The 15,061-nt window shown below is 30.2% G+C and overlaps 1 protein-coding gene across 2 annotated transcripts in view; it reads left to right on the forward strand.

Annotated features, from left to right (window-relative positions):
* Nucleotides 1-2,797: 2,797 nt before the first annotated feature.
* Nucleotides 2,798-15,061, forward strand: part of LOC143223451 (DNA-binding protein RFX2-like) — an 84,542-nt gene continuing 72,278 nt past the window's right edge. For both annotated transcript variants that reach the window (XM_076451451.1, XM_076451452.1), the window contains exons 1-2: nt 2,798-2,909; nt 3,064-3,174. The gene's annotated coding sequence lies outside the window, so the exon portion shown is untranslated. The remainder of the gene's footprint in view (nt 2,910-3,063; nt 3,175-15,061) is intronic.

Raw genomic sequence — 15,061 nt, forward strand, 5'->3', positions numbered from 1 at the left:
TAGTCATTACCACCCACCGTCAACTCTTGGACTATTGTTTTACCAACGAATAATGGGATTGACCGTAAAATTATAACGCCCCCCACAGCTGAAATGGCGAGCATGTTTGATGCGACCCTCAGATTATGAGTCGAGTGCCTTAACCACCTGGCTATGTCAGGCTAATGAGTTGTGAATAAAGAGTATTGACGAAAATGTTTTCTGAAAGAAAAATAGCATTTCATAACTGTGTGTACAAATATATTTGTATACCTGTATAGTGTACCGCTAAAGTCGGAACATCCCAGAAGGATGACCAAAATTCAAACACTGTTGACATTTAGAAAATTGGCTTCAAACCATATATTGTAATAAACATATTCACAGATTCAAAGTGCAGTCTTATTACCCTGGTAAATTCTCATTGTAAACACTGCAGGATACATAAGCTGATACATTCCACATTTTAGACTCTGTCATGACTCTCTAGGGTCAACTGCAACACCATCAGTGTAAATGTGACAAACAGTTATTTATTAAATATTTTTTACGAAGTAAACATATAACCAATGATCTAAAGAACAAGCATGTGAGGCTACTATGCACAAATGTGCTAATGATCTAATGTGTGTGATGTACAAGAGCATAGTAACCTTTTACACGGACAAGTATTTAAATACCCATGAAATAGGAATGCATTTCTTTGTTACATTTATTTAATATTTTTTTTCAGTATAGACAAAAATACTGCTACATACGTGTAATAAAAATGAAATAAAATGCACACACCAAACAAAATGAGGTGGGCTTTAAAATTCAGAAATTTGACACCGTCATTATGGAATACAGCTTTGCCTGTCTCATCTTTGAAACTAAGGACACCTTGCTTTAGAGGGCATTTGGACACAATCGAAAAAGTGCCTCTAATGTTGATGCTCTACTGTATATAAAGAAAATGATTATAGTAACAGTGCATCTGAAATTGAGTAAACATCTTTCATGATTACTTCAGCAACTACTACTTACAGTTCTTGCGATGTATTAATGTGCAAGAATGTTAGGTTGTGTGAATCCATGGTTGATTTAAATTTTAGGCATGTTATTTCATGTTATGTGTGAATATATATAAAGCAGTTCTGGTAGTATTATTACTCACGTCGACTGTATATCTTGCTTTTTTATATTACTGACTAAATAACTTTAATAGAATGGATAATTTCTAACAGTACAATACTATCTCAATACTTATATCCACAGTCAGATTTATCATTTTCCATATTCATTTCATTCAATGTCCTCAGAATGCTCAAAATGTGAAAACATAATGATACCTAATTTTTTGTGCCATCGTGTAAAGCAGAGTCTCTTCCAAAGTATAGCTGAACAATCAAAGTCTGTAAACAAGTTAGAATAAATTAAGTGATTTTAGTGTTTTTTGAGACATTGGTATAAAAATAGATTTCATAGATGATACAATGAAACATTATAGAAATTTGTTAAAATTTATAGTTTGGTCACTTAATGTTTTGGTATACTAACAGTACTTAACAGTTTTACACTTGGTGATGAGCTATTCAAAAATGTTAATTATTTATTTCACATTTCTTTCGCAAAGCTATCCAAGCTATATACACAGGGTTGTCTGCACATAGCTACTTTTAATTTTAAACTGATAGAGGAGAGGGGAGGTAGCTAATCGAGAGCACCCTCTACCTTTTTTTTTTTTTGGCTCCTCTTGTGATCGGATTGTGGAATTTAATTGTTAATCATATAGTGTACCCACAGATTTGATGTTGAACACACTTTGTGGCAACAGTTTGTGAACCGGGAACGTTTGGATTCAGAATTTGAGCACTTTAATCAATAAGTCATTGTCACTAAAAGTGCTTTTAAGTTAATGGTAATCAAATACCATTGCAAATGAGAGTGTAGTTTTTTTCTATATCAATAAGTATTAAACTTTTCTGGATGAATCACTACCATTTAAATGAAACTTTAGAAATGTTAGGATTTTATAAATGTGACTAAATAACTTCGATGAATTATATGTATACAAAGAATTCTTTATGTTGCTCCAAGGTTATTTTGTGCATGGGTAGTTTCCATAACAGATACAAAGCCTACCAGAATGTAGCTACCGTACCACACAACAATCTAATATCATTTGTTAATTAACTTGTAACGGTACTTGAATTTTGCATTTCTTGCTTAAATATCGTTAAATTAGTATAGGTATGTGGAATATTGAAATTTCTATGCTGTAAGTCTATTAATTACTATTCCAGTGTTATTAATATGTTAGTCTTATTTTTATTCACCTTCACATTGTTATACTTGTACTGTCACTAATAACAGTATTGTTTCTGACTGTCTTGTATACATGAAATGTTGCCAAGACAAATGAATATAAATGTTTTCATATTTCAATTAGCATTGTGTTCCACCTGATGAGCTTGAAAATTCTTGGTTGATTAAATAAAAAATATTTGTTACGTGGTGAAAAAAACATGTTAAATTTCGTAGTCAAATATATCTTTCTAATTTTTATGAATCAGAATATATTTGATGTTTTTAATATACAAATATTTGTAAATATGAAATCAGTTCACTTAATTCACCTACCCTTAATAGAATTTTCAAATGCATTAATTTATTTTGTATGTTACATTTCTTTTATTTACTGACACTACAAATTTAATAACAATTTGTTTTTATTATAATGGAAATATAAGAGATTAATCTACTTTTCTGTGTAAATAGATATGTTTAAGTTTTAATAAGTTTATTTTTTAATAGTTAACTCTTTCCATAAGATCACATTTTCCATAACACTATTTAATCTTTTGGCGTCCTTCGTAAGCATTACGGTTGTTAAATCTCAAATGTCATTAACACAAAGTGAATGGTGGCATCTTCTTCCTCCAGAAAACGTAATTCATTAGTTTTTATATCTCTTAAAAAATCATGATAATAACGTACTGAATAAGAAAAAAATTAATATCATAAAAAAATGTTTCAGGAAAAATTTGTGTCTCTATTTATTTGATTTTGATTCCTAAACTTGTGTTGCAATACAAATTTTAGCAAATGGTGTGACGAGGCTATTGGCAACTGTTGTCCTTGGAATAACGGCGTTCATCGCTATATCGACGGTAACCCAGACAACCGAAATCTGTCAACAAGCTGAAATAGAAGGTGAATGGTTTTAGTTTTTTTTGTGTGTAAGCATGTGTATGAGTGTGTATATTATGAGTAATTTTGTGAGACATGTTATTAATTTCATAAAATTTATTGATTTTTTTATTAGCTTTTCAGTAAACTAACTGCATTTAAAAATTTAATTTGATGTTTGAAGCAGTGTTAGGCCTAAAAATAACTCATGCACTAGGAGTCATAACAGTATAAACTTGAAATTTGCAGGAAAGTCTTATAGAACGAATAATAAGCCTAAACTTAATTGAAGAAACACGGAAAAATAACCATTTTAATTGGAAGTTGTCGGTCATAGGATAAAGCTTCATTAGTGAAGCCATGCACTGTTTTATGACTATGGTAGTGATAAAGCTGGTTGGATACACTCTGAAATTTGAGAACTATACCACAATGGATTATGAAAATAAGATAACCTTATATGAATGATTCTGTTATTTTCAATTCAAGTAATATTAGATGTTTATTCATCTCAGTGACTTGTTTAATCATGATGCAAAGTCAATACATGATCAACTCACAGATGTTGTGATAATTATGTGTATCTTGTTGAATCCACCACCAGGTTAATCCACAGAATTATGAACTACTATAAAAATTTGAATGATTATAAATTATTCTTAGCAGGATGGGTTGGAGATGTAAAAGAGATTTTGGTTTGTAACTGCTAAAGTGTTTATTTTTCTAGTGTTTTTTTTAATCTTCCATAGTTTCTACTTTGAGCATAAAATATATTGCCATAAGTGTGAGTATTAGTGGTATATTTATTCACTTAAATGTCATGTGTATGCTTGACCCTAGCCCAATATAATGACAGTGGCTATATTATTATAATTATCTACTCTGTTCATTATTACCCACACAGATGATATGTGGTCCTTATGAAATATCAGTAATTTAAAAAATTAATATATAGTATGATACTTATGATAAATATTTAAATGACAAATTTAAATTTACACAGTGTTAACTTACAAGCTTATTCTGACACCTTTCAATGAATATACACATCAGATACAGGAATACTGTGAAGGCTGGCAGTTTTACCTCATAACTACAACAACCCATATTGATTTACTTTTTGGATCAGCTGTGAATCTGTAAAATGATATTTCCAATTCTGAACCCTGTCTATTGGTGCAAGAGAAAGTGCAAATTGGAAAGACATTTTCAACCTTTTCTCACATATATTGTTTTAAAATATTAAGAAATGTGATTTTTTTTTTATTATGCATCAAACTTCAAAACTGCACAGCATTTTTACATTTACAAAAATAAGAAGTGTTGAAAAAACAAACTTGCATCAAGTAATACATAGATTAAGTAAATGTGACACATTATGAAATGAATCATAGCTTGTGTTAAGTATCAACGTGGATTTTGCATATTCTGCCTAACTTTCATATATTTTTCTTAGTGTTTCTTTTGCATCACTCATTCTTGATGTTGTTAATATAATTTGGCTTTTATATCTATTTGCCTCTCATGGGCTCAGAATTTGAAAAGTTATAAAAATACTTAAGTTTATTATCTGTTAAATCAAGAGAAATGTAAAATTAAAAAATCAAATTAGTTTGTTTACTTATTTTTTATTTGAGCATGCATCTTATATATTTAATTATTTTTATATATTGTTTTCAAAACTTTACTGAAACTTTCAACAAGGTTTAGTTTGTGTTCACTGTCTTAGGTCATTGTTGTAGTAATCCATAGTAAGTAAAAAGTAATCTGTTCTGACTTGGGCTTGAACCCAGGATCTCTGGGTTGCACCAGTTTTTTGAGACTAATGTACCACTAAATTAGCCATCAATGCTTCAAGCTTAAGCCAGAAGTCTCTCCACTGGGTCATTACTAATTATATACCTTTTACTTGAGGATGACTATATTTTCTAGCTGAAAATTATTACTGCTGCATGCATGTGATAAACTAATATTTCTACTGTTTTTATTAATAAAACTATATGACTACTTGCCTGAATACAAGTCTTAAAGAAGCATAGTCATAGTACTACACTAATTATCATTCAAAGGATCATAACATTCATAAATATTTGTAGCATTTTCTACATAGAAGTATTTTATCTTTAGTAGCTGGAAGAAATATACATATATATATGTTTTTTAATTTTACTATGTGACTTCTAGTATGCTGTATTTACTTTTTTCTAACAGTTTAATTATATGTCACACAGTAATCTTGTTATCTTTTTGAATATTTCATTTACTCTTACTTTATGATGAATTGAAGCATGGATAGGATCTAAGCAAACATTGCAGCAGTATTGGAAGTCTTATATCACTTTTTGGACTTTGGAAACCTACTCATAATATCATTTCAGATTTTATGCTCTGCAATACAGTTGGGTTGAGTGTTGCTCTTCTTTTTGATCAATATTGGTTCAGTACTTTGGTCATGGAAGAGGGTCTGTTGTATCCTTGTAATTTCAAATGCAGAGTGGTTTCATCCTCTGTTTTTGGTTGAGCATCATTTGTTTCATGTCCTCCCCATAATTTTTTGGAGATGTAGAAATTACTTTGCTCACATAGTTTGGAAGTGTAGGTAAGTGTTAATAATTACTGACTGTATGAGTTTTATTTCCTTAGGTTCAGTATGGTATACAAGATCCTGTCATTCTAACTTTATGTGTGTTGCCTTTTGGACTTCTTTGGGTTAAGGAGAGGGTTTGCCCACTTCTTTGTTACTTTCCTTCTTGTAGCTGGTCTGTTTACAGACTTACATTGCTAAAATCTGGGGTTCAGTTCTCTGCAGTTGACAAATCATGTACCCAATATGGCTTTACTCCAGTACAAGCAAAGTACTAGACATCACTCTTCAGTAATTATTGGTTAGAATAAGTTTTATCAATCATAAGCATTACTTTGTTTATTACTAGTTTTTGTTACAGTTCCTGACTTTTCTCACACTTTACTTTCCGAGTGTTGAATATACAAGATTGTTGAATGCGAGTCTTATTAGTTAGTTTATTTCGTGATTTGATATTTAATGATCATTTAGTTTTCCTGATGGCAACTGGGAGATTGATTGTTTTAAAAGTGTTAGTTGTGACAAATTTTGTCACAATTTTCATGTTTTTTTTCAATTACATTGTTGTCTAGGTTTTACAAATATTGTTGATGTCACATTACTGAAGTTTTTGGTGTTTTTCTTTTTACCTTATTGAGTATTGTTAAGTTGTCACATTGTGTAGTTTATAGAAAGTTAGAGGCCTCAATGGACAAGGTGTATATATATATATATATATATATAGACAGCTAGATAGATAGGTGACTTACAAGAAAAAGTGAAGTGAATGTAAAAGTTCCATCAGAAGAAAGTGAGAAGATGGGAATTTAGCCAACATGTTAGTGATTAGCCATGTGATATTTTCAAGTGCATTTTATAGTTTAATATGGATAAGGTGAATAGTATGTATGTCTTGTCTGTCAAAGAGTGTTCCAAAGTAATTGAACCTGCGTGTGTGGACTTTGAAAAAAAAGGAGACAATTATTTACAGATAGAGATGTAAAAGTGTGAATTTTTCTTGTTGCCTTGAGTGTTGTTACATTGTAACATATTATAGTTTGTAAAAAGTTCTAAGCCTTAGTCATGCAATATTTATGTGTAGGCAACTAAGTAAGTTAGTTAAAATAAGAAAAGGTTAATGAGATATACAGTTAAATAGATCTATGTGGTGTATGTAAGCTTAACTATAATAAAGAGTGTAGAATAAGGTCTTTTAAAGTGTAATTATCAAATATTGTATTGTAACAACTAATTAGAGAATAATAAGTTGTCTAATCAGATGGGTTCTAAAATAACTGAAACAGAATGTATGGACTTTTTGACATAAAAGAGAATGATTTACAGCTCTGGATATAACTATGGTAATCCAGAGTAGAGGAGAATAATCTGTCTTGTCAGTTGGGTTCTAAAATAACTGAACTGTGTAGAGTCTTGATGAAAAGAGACAATTATTTAAAGTTCTGGATATAACCACGGTGATGAACTGTTTAAAGAATATTTGTATATACATTTGACTTGTTTTGAATACATTGTTTTAAAACAAGTGAATTATGTGCTGTCTGTTTATTGTTGAAATGTATTGCCCACAAGTCATAGACCCCTGTAAATAATTTGCCCCCCACACGTAAGTATCAATATCTGTAGTAGCCACAAGCTTCATATATGATCAGTGGATGTTTATATTGGAGATAAAGTGTGTTAAGCATTTCAAGGTACTTCATTTCCTTCCTGAACACATTCTCATTGTGCATTTTTTTGAAAAGAAGATACTACTGATTTTGGGTTCTAGTCATAAGCCCAAACATATATGCTATATGCTCCTTTTGAGCATGCAAAAATAAACCACTAATTATCCATTACTTTTTTTATGTAAAATGTAACTTGTAAACTGATGAGGCTAATTCTGTATAACAATGTAGCTAGAGAGAAATTGAATCTTGTATCAATCCCAGCACATTTTATTAGCATAGGCTCAGAAAACATTTATAGAGTATGAAATTTCTTTAATTCAGTGTTTATACAGTTATAGACTATATATTTTAATATTGTAATTTGTTTGTTAGCTAGAGGGTGCATGATATAAAGATCAAGGAAGTTTTGAAGATAAGTGTAGGATATTTTAAATTTATGTTGTGAAAATGTAGAAGCTTTGTGAACTTTTAAAACATTTATTAGATATTGGCGAGTCAATCAATAAGCAGGTAAGCTTGCAAATCAATTCAGTCTGTATGCTCAACTGTTTGATCAATTAGCTGCAAAGTTGAGCAAAGATATAAGTTTTTAAATGTTTATGAAGATATTTCTGTTCTAGCATCATTTGTAAAGTTACTTATGCCTACAATTTACAAGCCTGTAAGTATTGTTAAGAAGGAAATAAACTAATTGTTTATCCTACATGGTCTGGATTTTGAATTATTTTTACCAGATAATTTAAAAGAACCTGCCAATAAAAGAAAATGTTACAATAACATTTTGTAAGTAAAGGATTTATAGTTTCAAAAGCAATGGTATAATTAAAGTTTGCCCATTGGTCTAATTGAAAATGAACACCTGCTTTAGCTAATTATTGTTGTGTTTTCATAAGAGAACTGATTAAAATATTGTAATTTTAAAAAACATTCTGAACCTATTCTCAAGTTTTTCAATTGCTGAGTGATAAACAGCTCTATTAAGTTTACTGTGTGATGAAAAAGTAGCTAAACAGCTTTTTCTTCAAACTTTGATATACAACTCTTAATATAAACTAGTGATTATATAACATTATAAATCTTTTTTTTTTCTGGACTTCATGCTCATTTGAATGTCATATTACAACCACCTTTAAGTTTAATTTAATAAAATTTTATCTAAATAAGCATAAGAATTATGTTAATGACTGTTCTTATAAACAATTGTGAGAAGAAATTGAAACATGTTACAGGAGAATAATTATCCATTTGGCCCATAAGTTTGTTAAACAAGTTAACACTCACTTTTATTCATTTAATATACCAAAAAGTCCTTTTTTACATTGGGGTGAGTATAGATAATTCTTTGTGGTCCTCATGCCAAACACATATGTTGGCCTCCCAATTTCTTATACTCTATTTATTTTCTCCTTGAATTATATGAGATGGAGATAACCAACTTAATTTTTTGAGTTAGCAAAATTTAGTAACTGTGGTAAACTGCATCTTATTGTGGGATAGTATTACCAGTAAGGATAATGGAAGCACGTGCAGAAACCCTTTAAAAGTCTTAGAGTTGTATTATTTTCATTAATTCAAAATACAAAAATTCCAGAATTAAAAGGAAAACTCACCTCAACAAAACAAGAGTATAAAAGTAGTAATAAAATAAACCCACAGTGCACAAATAATTCAGATATTACAAATGCTAATTCAGTAACAATAAACATAGCAGCTACATGGCTAGATAATACACTCATAGAATTTGAAAATTTATATGTTCATGTGAATTCTATAGGTTTAATTACTTTCTTGAAATATACATATTACTGTTGTAGGCCTATTGTCAATGTTAATCCATCATTGTGTATGAGTATCATGGGTTTAATATAAAAAAACTTTTTAATGATATTTTTTAAATATGGTGTTAAATACAATTATCCCAAAAATTAAATTTTATGCATTTCGAAGCTCACAATTATGTTATAAAATCAGTTCAAATTCAAGAACATTATGCTAATTTTAAAGCATTCTAAAGTAATATACAGATAACACTATCTAACACAAATTTTGTTCCTGGATAGTATGTGTTATTTCTTAATTGCTTATGTTGTAAAAGTACAGAAAATGGCCATTATTCCTTTCAAACTTTGCTTTTGTGATCTGGATAATGAAATTTAGAAATTAACCTATTTTCTGTGTAAAAATGGCATTTTCATTTACGTAAGGTTTGAATAAAACAACATATGAATCAAGATCTACATGCATTTATACTAAAGTTATACAAAAATGAACAAAAATGCTTAGAAGTGAGTAGTTTTTTTGAGATTTGCAACTGTAATGTTAATCACTTTCACGTATCAGCTCCCAAATATAGTCTCCCATCATGTTTTTGTTATACACTCCAAGGTCACAAAAGCGAAGTTTTAAGAGAAAAATAAGTGTTTTCCATTTACTTTAGGCATAAGCAATTGGGAAATAACACTTTCTGTCCAGGAACAAGAAAAAGTAAAAATTTTGTTACATAGTGTAATCTTTTCAAAAGGAATACATGAGGTTAACCAACAGAGGATTCTCCATTCTGTGTGAAAGTACACTGATATAAAACTTGACTTCAGGTCAAGGATTACAATCTGGTTTTCAACGTTATAAGTAATCAACATGTGCCAGTGATGGGATTGGTGAAATCATAAAGAATACTGTAGATTAGTCAAACATTTCTTGATCACTCGATTTGTGAAGAGAGAAGCTTCACTACATATATATTACTAGTCACCACTGTGGAAACATAAGCTTTGGTTCAGTAAAGTGTAATAAAATAGGTTTATATGGTCTACATAGTGCTAATAAGTTAGACTATTTCCTCCTTAGCATTTCTTCACAGGCTTAAACACTTTGCAACTTTTAAGCTGTAGGTTTAAATAACTTTATAAATGGTGCTCAAATAGAAATACACTAAATTGTCCATTTGTCATTCTTTTCTGAAACCCATGATATACATATTGGATGGCACTTTAAGTTTTCTCCAAAACATCAGCAAGGATGATTTGTTGCAGGTAGTTTTGTGTACTATTGTGTGATAACTTACTAGTAACAGTTGGAGATCTTGATCTCATCTTTTCTGTTGTTTATCCACATATGTGGCTAAATGATTTTATAGTGTGAAGGCAATCTATCCACCATGGATGAAGGAATGTTTTTCTGGTCTTTTTGATTCCAAGGATCCAACGTGTTTCTTCAAATTGGTCTGATTTAAAGTTCAGTCCTTGATCCATTATGAAGCTCTGCAGGAACATCAAATCTTGAGATGAATGCATTGATGAGTCCCTTTGCAACAGTTTGGTGAAGTAGTACATGACAAATATGATCTATCCATTTCCACTGTTATTCTGTAGCAGAGGACTAAGGAAATAAACAAGAAGTCTCCTGTGTTGCTTCAATACAATACCACTGTAATTGACCATTCTATTTCTTTTGTGAAACTTTTCACATGCAGCATATTTCACACTATTTACAGAAATTCATTACTGACCCATGACAACCAACTGAATAAAAACATTCTCCGACTCTCTCCAATCACTTTTAACAACCATATGTTCAGTTGGTAGAAGAGAGTAAAGATGATGGAGTGCTTCGAAATGTAGAGATTGTGGAAGTACCAACTGTATTCATTGTTTCTGTCCACTGATATATTCCCATTTGCAGAACAGCAAGCCTTTTTACAGGCATAATTGAATCCCAGTGTGCTCACTATACCTTTGGTTTTGCACTGTATGGAAAGACTACTTGCCCTGAGGTTTTTTTATGCAGTATTCTTGATCCACTGAATTATTGGTTTCAAACTCACAGAGTTTTGCCTGAGTATCTTTTAGGTGAGTGTTGGACCACAGTAATTTATCAAATCATTTGAGAATGTCACATCTTTGATTGTACATTGTTGTACCGTAAGCTGGTCATCTTTATTATATACATTCTTCATTAATACATGGTCTTTGGGATAAAACATAAGCATTTCCATAGTCCCTTCCAGGAAAATGTATGTTGTTAAAATTGTATTTCTGACTTCTGTTGAGCCATCAGCTCTTCTGTGTTTTAAAATTTCACCAGCCATTTTGATGGTACATGATGTATCAAGAGATTAAACTTTTGTCCATATTTGGTTTTTCAAGTATTTTGTTATAGAGAATAAGCAACATGAGAGCAGGAGGTTGATTTTACCATATTGCTCAGTCTTATGATCATAAAACTTTGAGATGTTGTCTTTAGTTGTTTAATTGTGATCTTAATTGATTATAATTCTACTGCTAACTATAAAGTTTGCTCTAAGGATGTACAACTACTTTTATTCAACCTGATTTTCATATCATCATCTGTTATGGCCATCTATAAGTGCTATTTAATCCTTCTGCATAAGATAATTGAGTAAGCCTTTTCAATCTTTTCTACAGGTTTGGATAAAATACTCATTGGTAGTCACCTGTATATAACAGAATGTCACATCAAAAAGACATATCCAGAACTTTGTTCTGGAACAGGTTATGAAGTAACCTTCCAGTGGGAATCCATAACAATTACCAAGGTTGGCCCTTTTATGTGGGTAGGAAGATTGATAGTTTGTTGTTCACTATTTCATCCCTTCCCTGTTGAAATATTCTCAAATTGAGAGTGGTATGCCTCCCATAATGCCTTCCCATCGTAGTAAATTGGTTTTAATATTGGTCAATATTGAACTTGCCAGCTAAATTATGTAATTGTATATGGTAATGTCATGGCTGGAATATTCCAGGAATACTTTTCATTAATAGGTGATGGAGCAGTAGTGATAAAAACTGTGAAACAAGTACATTTTCCTATTTCATATTTGGCAGTAGATAATGTTTTCTATTAGAATTCATGATCCAGTGCAAAAACAGATGTGACTGACTTAATATTTGCATTTACTAATTCATTTTCTAGGTTTTTATTTTGTCACTGATGTTCTTTTCTATCTCATTGATGCTTTTCTTTACTTTTGACTTAATTAATTTCCATACTTCTTCACTCTTATTGTTGTGGTTTCTCTGTACACATCCAATAGTTTCATTGATCTTTTTTTCAATCAGATTTATCTTTAATTTTAATTCATCCATAAATAATAGGTCTCTTTCTTTTAACTCCTTTCTTAATTTACTGTCCATTTCTTCTTGCTCCTTTATAAATTTTCTTCTACATTTTTCAAATTTTGTCTCTTTCTTCTTAGACTTTTAGTTTTCTAGTTCTCTCCTGTAAATTTTGCCATAATAATTTTATCATCACAAACAGTTTTCACTTTTATTCTGAGGCCTTGTGGTTATTACATTTATAGTTGAAGATCAATGCAGATATATTCAAAGCTCCATTTTTTTACCCAAAATAATTCTATTTCTGACACCAGTGTTGTAATATTGTTCTTTTGTTGGCAGGTTATCATAAATTACTTGATGAAAATAATTAAAGTTCAGTCCACAGAGCAAACACAAATTTATTTATTTTATTCTTAATACTTTTGTACTGGTTTGTACACTTTGTACCTTGTAAGTTAGGCCTAACTAACTTTACAAATGATCATACTAAAACCCTCAACCAATAGAAATGTGACACTACTCCTATTGTAATTAGTGCCATTTCTAATAATATACCTGTTAATATCCTCTCAATTGGCAGTCTTACTTTTATGATGTGTATTATTTAGCTCATGATTTTCATTGTATTTTCATTTAGTGCTTTTTTTTTCTCTAGATGCTTCTTGTTCAATTTGTTTGAGTTTATACTTTGTGAATGTGTATTCATAGTTTCAAGTAGTTACAACTGTCACTGCTGTTACTACATCTGCAGATTTACTGACCATGTCTTCAGTGTTGGGCTCACATTTTTTCTAATCTCTGGAAGTGTATTTCTCACATTACCCACCTGTCCATCCCATTTCTGGTGTATTGGTTGACTTGGTCATGACTAATCCTGAAGAGATTCACAGATGCAGAATTAAATAGGGTGCTAGTTACAGTAGTGGTAGTTGAGGGTTGCTACATGATAACTTCCATGCACATATGCAGGAGGAAGTGGAAGCTACAAAGCTAATAATGAGTGAAACATTTGTGGCAATAGAGGGCTCTGCTAATTGAGAAAGTCTTTTGAAAGAGGTGATAAGTATCTATGGGTAGTACATTTTCACTTTAATAAAATATTAACTTTTTCAAAACATTTCTTTTCAACAAATAATATAATTTATTATTATTATTCCTGGCTGTAAATAAACTAGAAAGGATAGAAATTTCTTGTTCAGTAGTAAAAAACTGTGTAAACCTTTATCCATATACTTTATAGTGTTCACAAATGAATCACTTAAAGGAGCAATTTATTTGTACATTTAGCCTTCTTTTACAGACCACTTAATATATGAGACAGTGTACAAGAAAATAGGTTATATACATTGATATTGAAATAGATGACAGCTTTTACAGAAATAATAACAAGGCTTTAAAAAAAAATTGTTCAAGTACATATATGATTATGTAAATATTTAAACAGATGGCATTATCAGCCATGATTAAATTAGGCATTGTTTGATTAATAACAAATTCTATGCACTTTAATACACTCATAATTGTATCAAACAATAATAAATTATAAGATTGCATCACACGTAATAAAACTTTCCTGATGTGTTATTTGTAAGCACAGTTTGCCATCAACAGAGGTCTCAGTTCAATGTGCATTATTATTCACCAAACAACAATGAAAACATTCCAACTAGGATTTAGATCACAAATATTGATTATTATTTTTCCACTGAAAAACAATCTCTTCCATAAGATATTAAATCCCAATCCTTCACTTAAGTTTGAAATAATATTTTCTTTTAATATTTATATAGATTCACATTTATATCTGTTTGAAGTTACTTAGCTGTGCATTAATTTTAGCCTCAGTCCAACTAATGCACTATGATCTTCACCTATCATATATTAAGTAACAGCCAATTTTTTATTTCCTCCTTTTTTTTCAATGATTGTTAATTGTGCTGGTGCTAACTTATTGCACAGTCAAGAAACTTAAAAAAAATAAATACATAAATTACTGACAAAAATCAGATTATAAATTTAGATGAAAGACCATAATTATATCCACGATGGAAGAAATTTTCAGTTTTGGTAGTATTGTTTAATATATTTATAATCTAGATGTACAATTGATCTATAAAATATATTATTTTACACTAAATTGACTCCTCTGATGATATCCATACCAAAATTATGGGTACATGTTAGGTTAATTTGAATGTTTTCAATTTAAGCAGTATGAAGTTCTCCAAATTGTTGGTTGCATTATATGTTTATCTGTGTCCTGTTAGTTAATTTAATTTCTTAAAATCTATATAACATGTAAATATTTTTCTTTAAACCATTTTTTTTTTAAAATATTGTTTTACTTTTATACTTGTACTGTTGTCTGATGAAGTCTAATAATAGAAAGATGGTATAATTTTGAATTTATACTAAGTATGAAATATATTATAGTTGCTAAATTTGGAAGCCAAAGACATGCTGGTTTTCTACAGTAGAAAAATGTTTTTTGTTTGTTTGTACTACATAGCCATGACTATAAATATATTGTTGTATTTATCTTTTCAACACAACACCATAGTATATGAAAATATTTGATA

The sequence above is a fragment of the Tachypleus tridentatus genome, chromosome 8, assembly GCF_004210375.1.
Source record: "Tachypleus tridentatus isolate NWPU-2018 chromosome 8, ASM421037v1, whole genome shotgun sequence".
Lineage (NCBI taxonomy): Eukaryota > Metazoa > Arthropoda > Merostomata > Xiphosura > Limulidae > Tachypleus > Tachypleus tridentatus.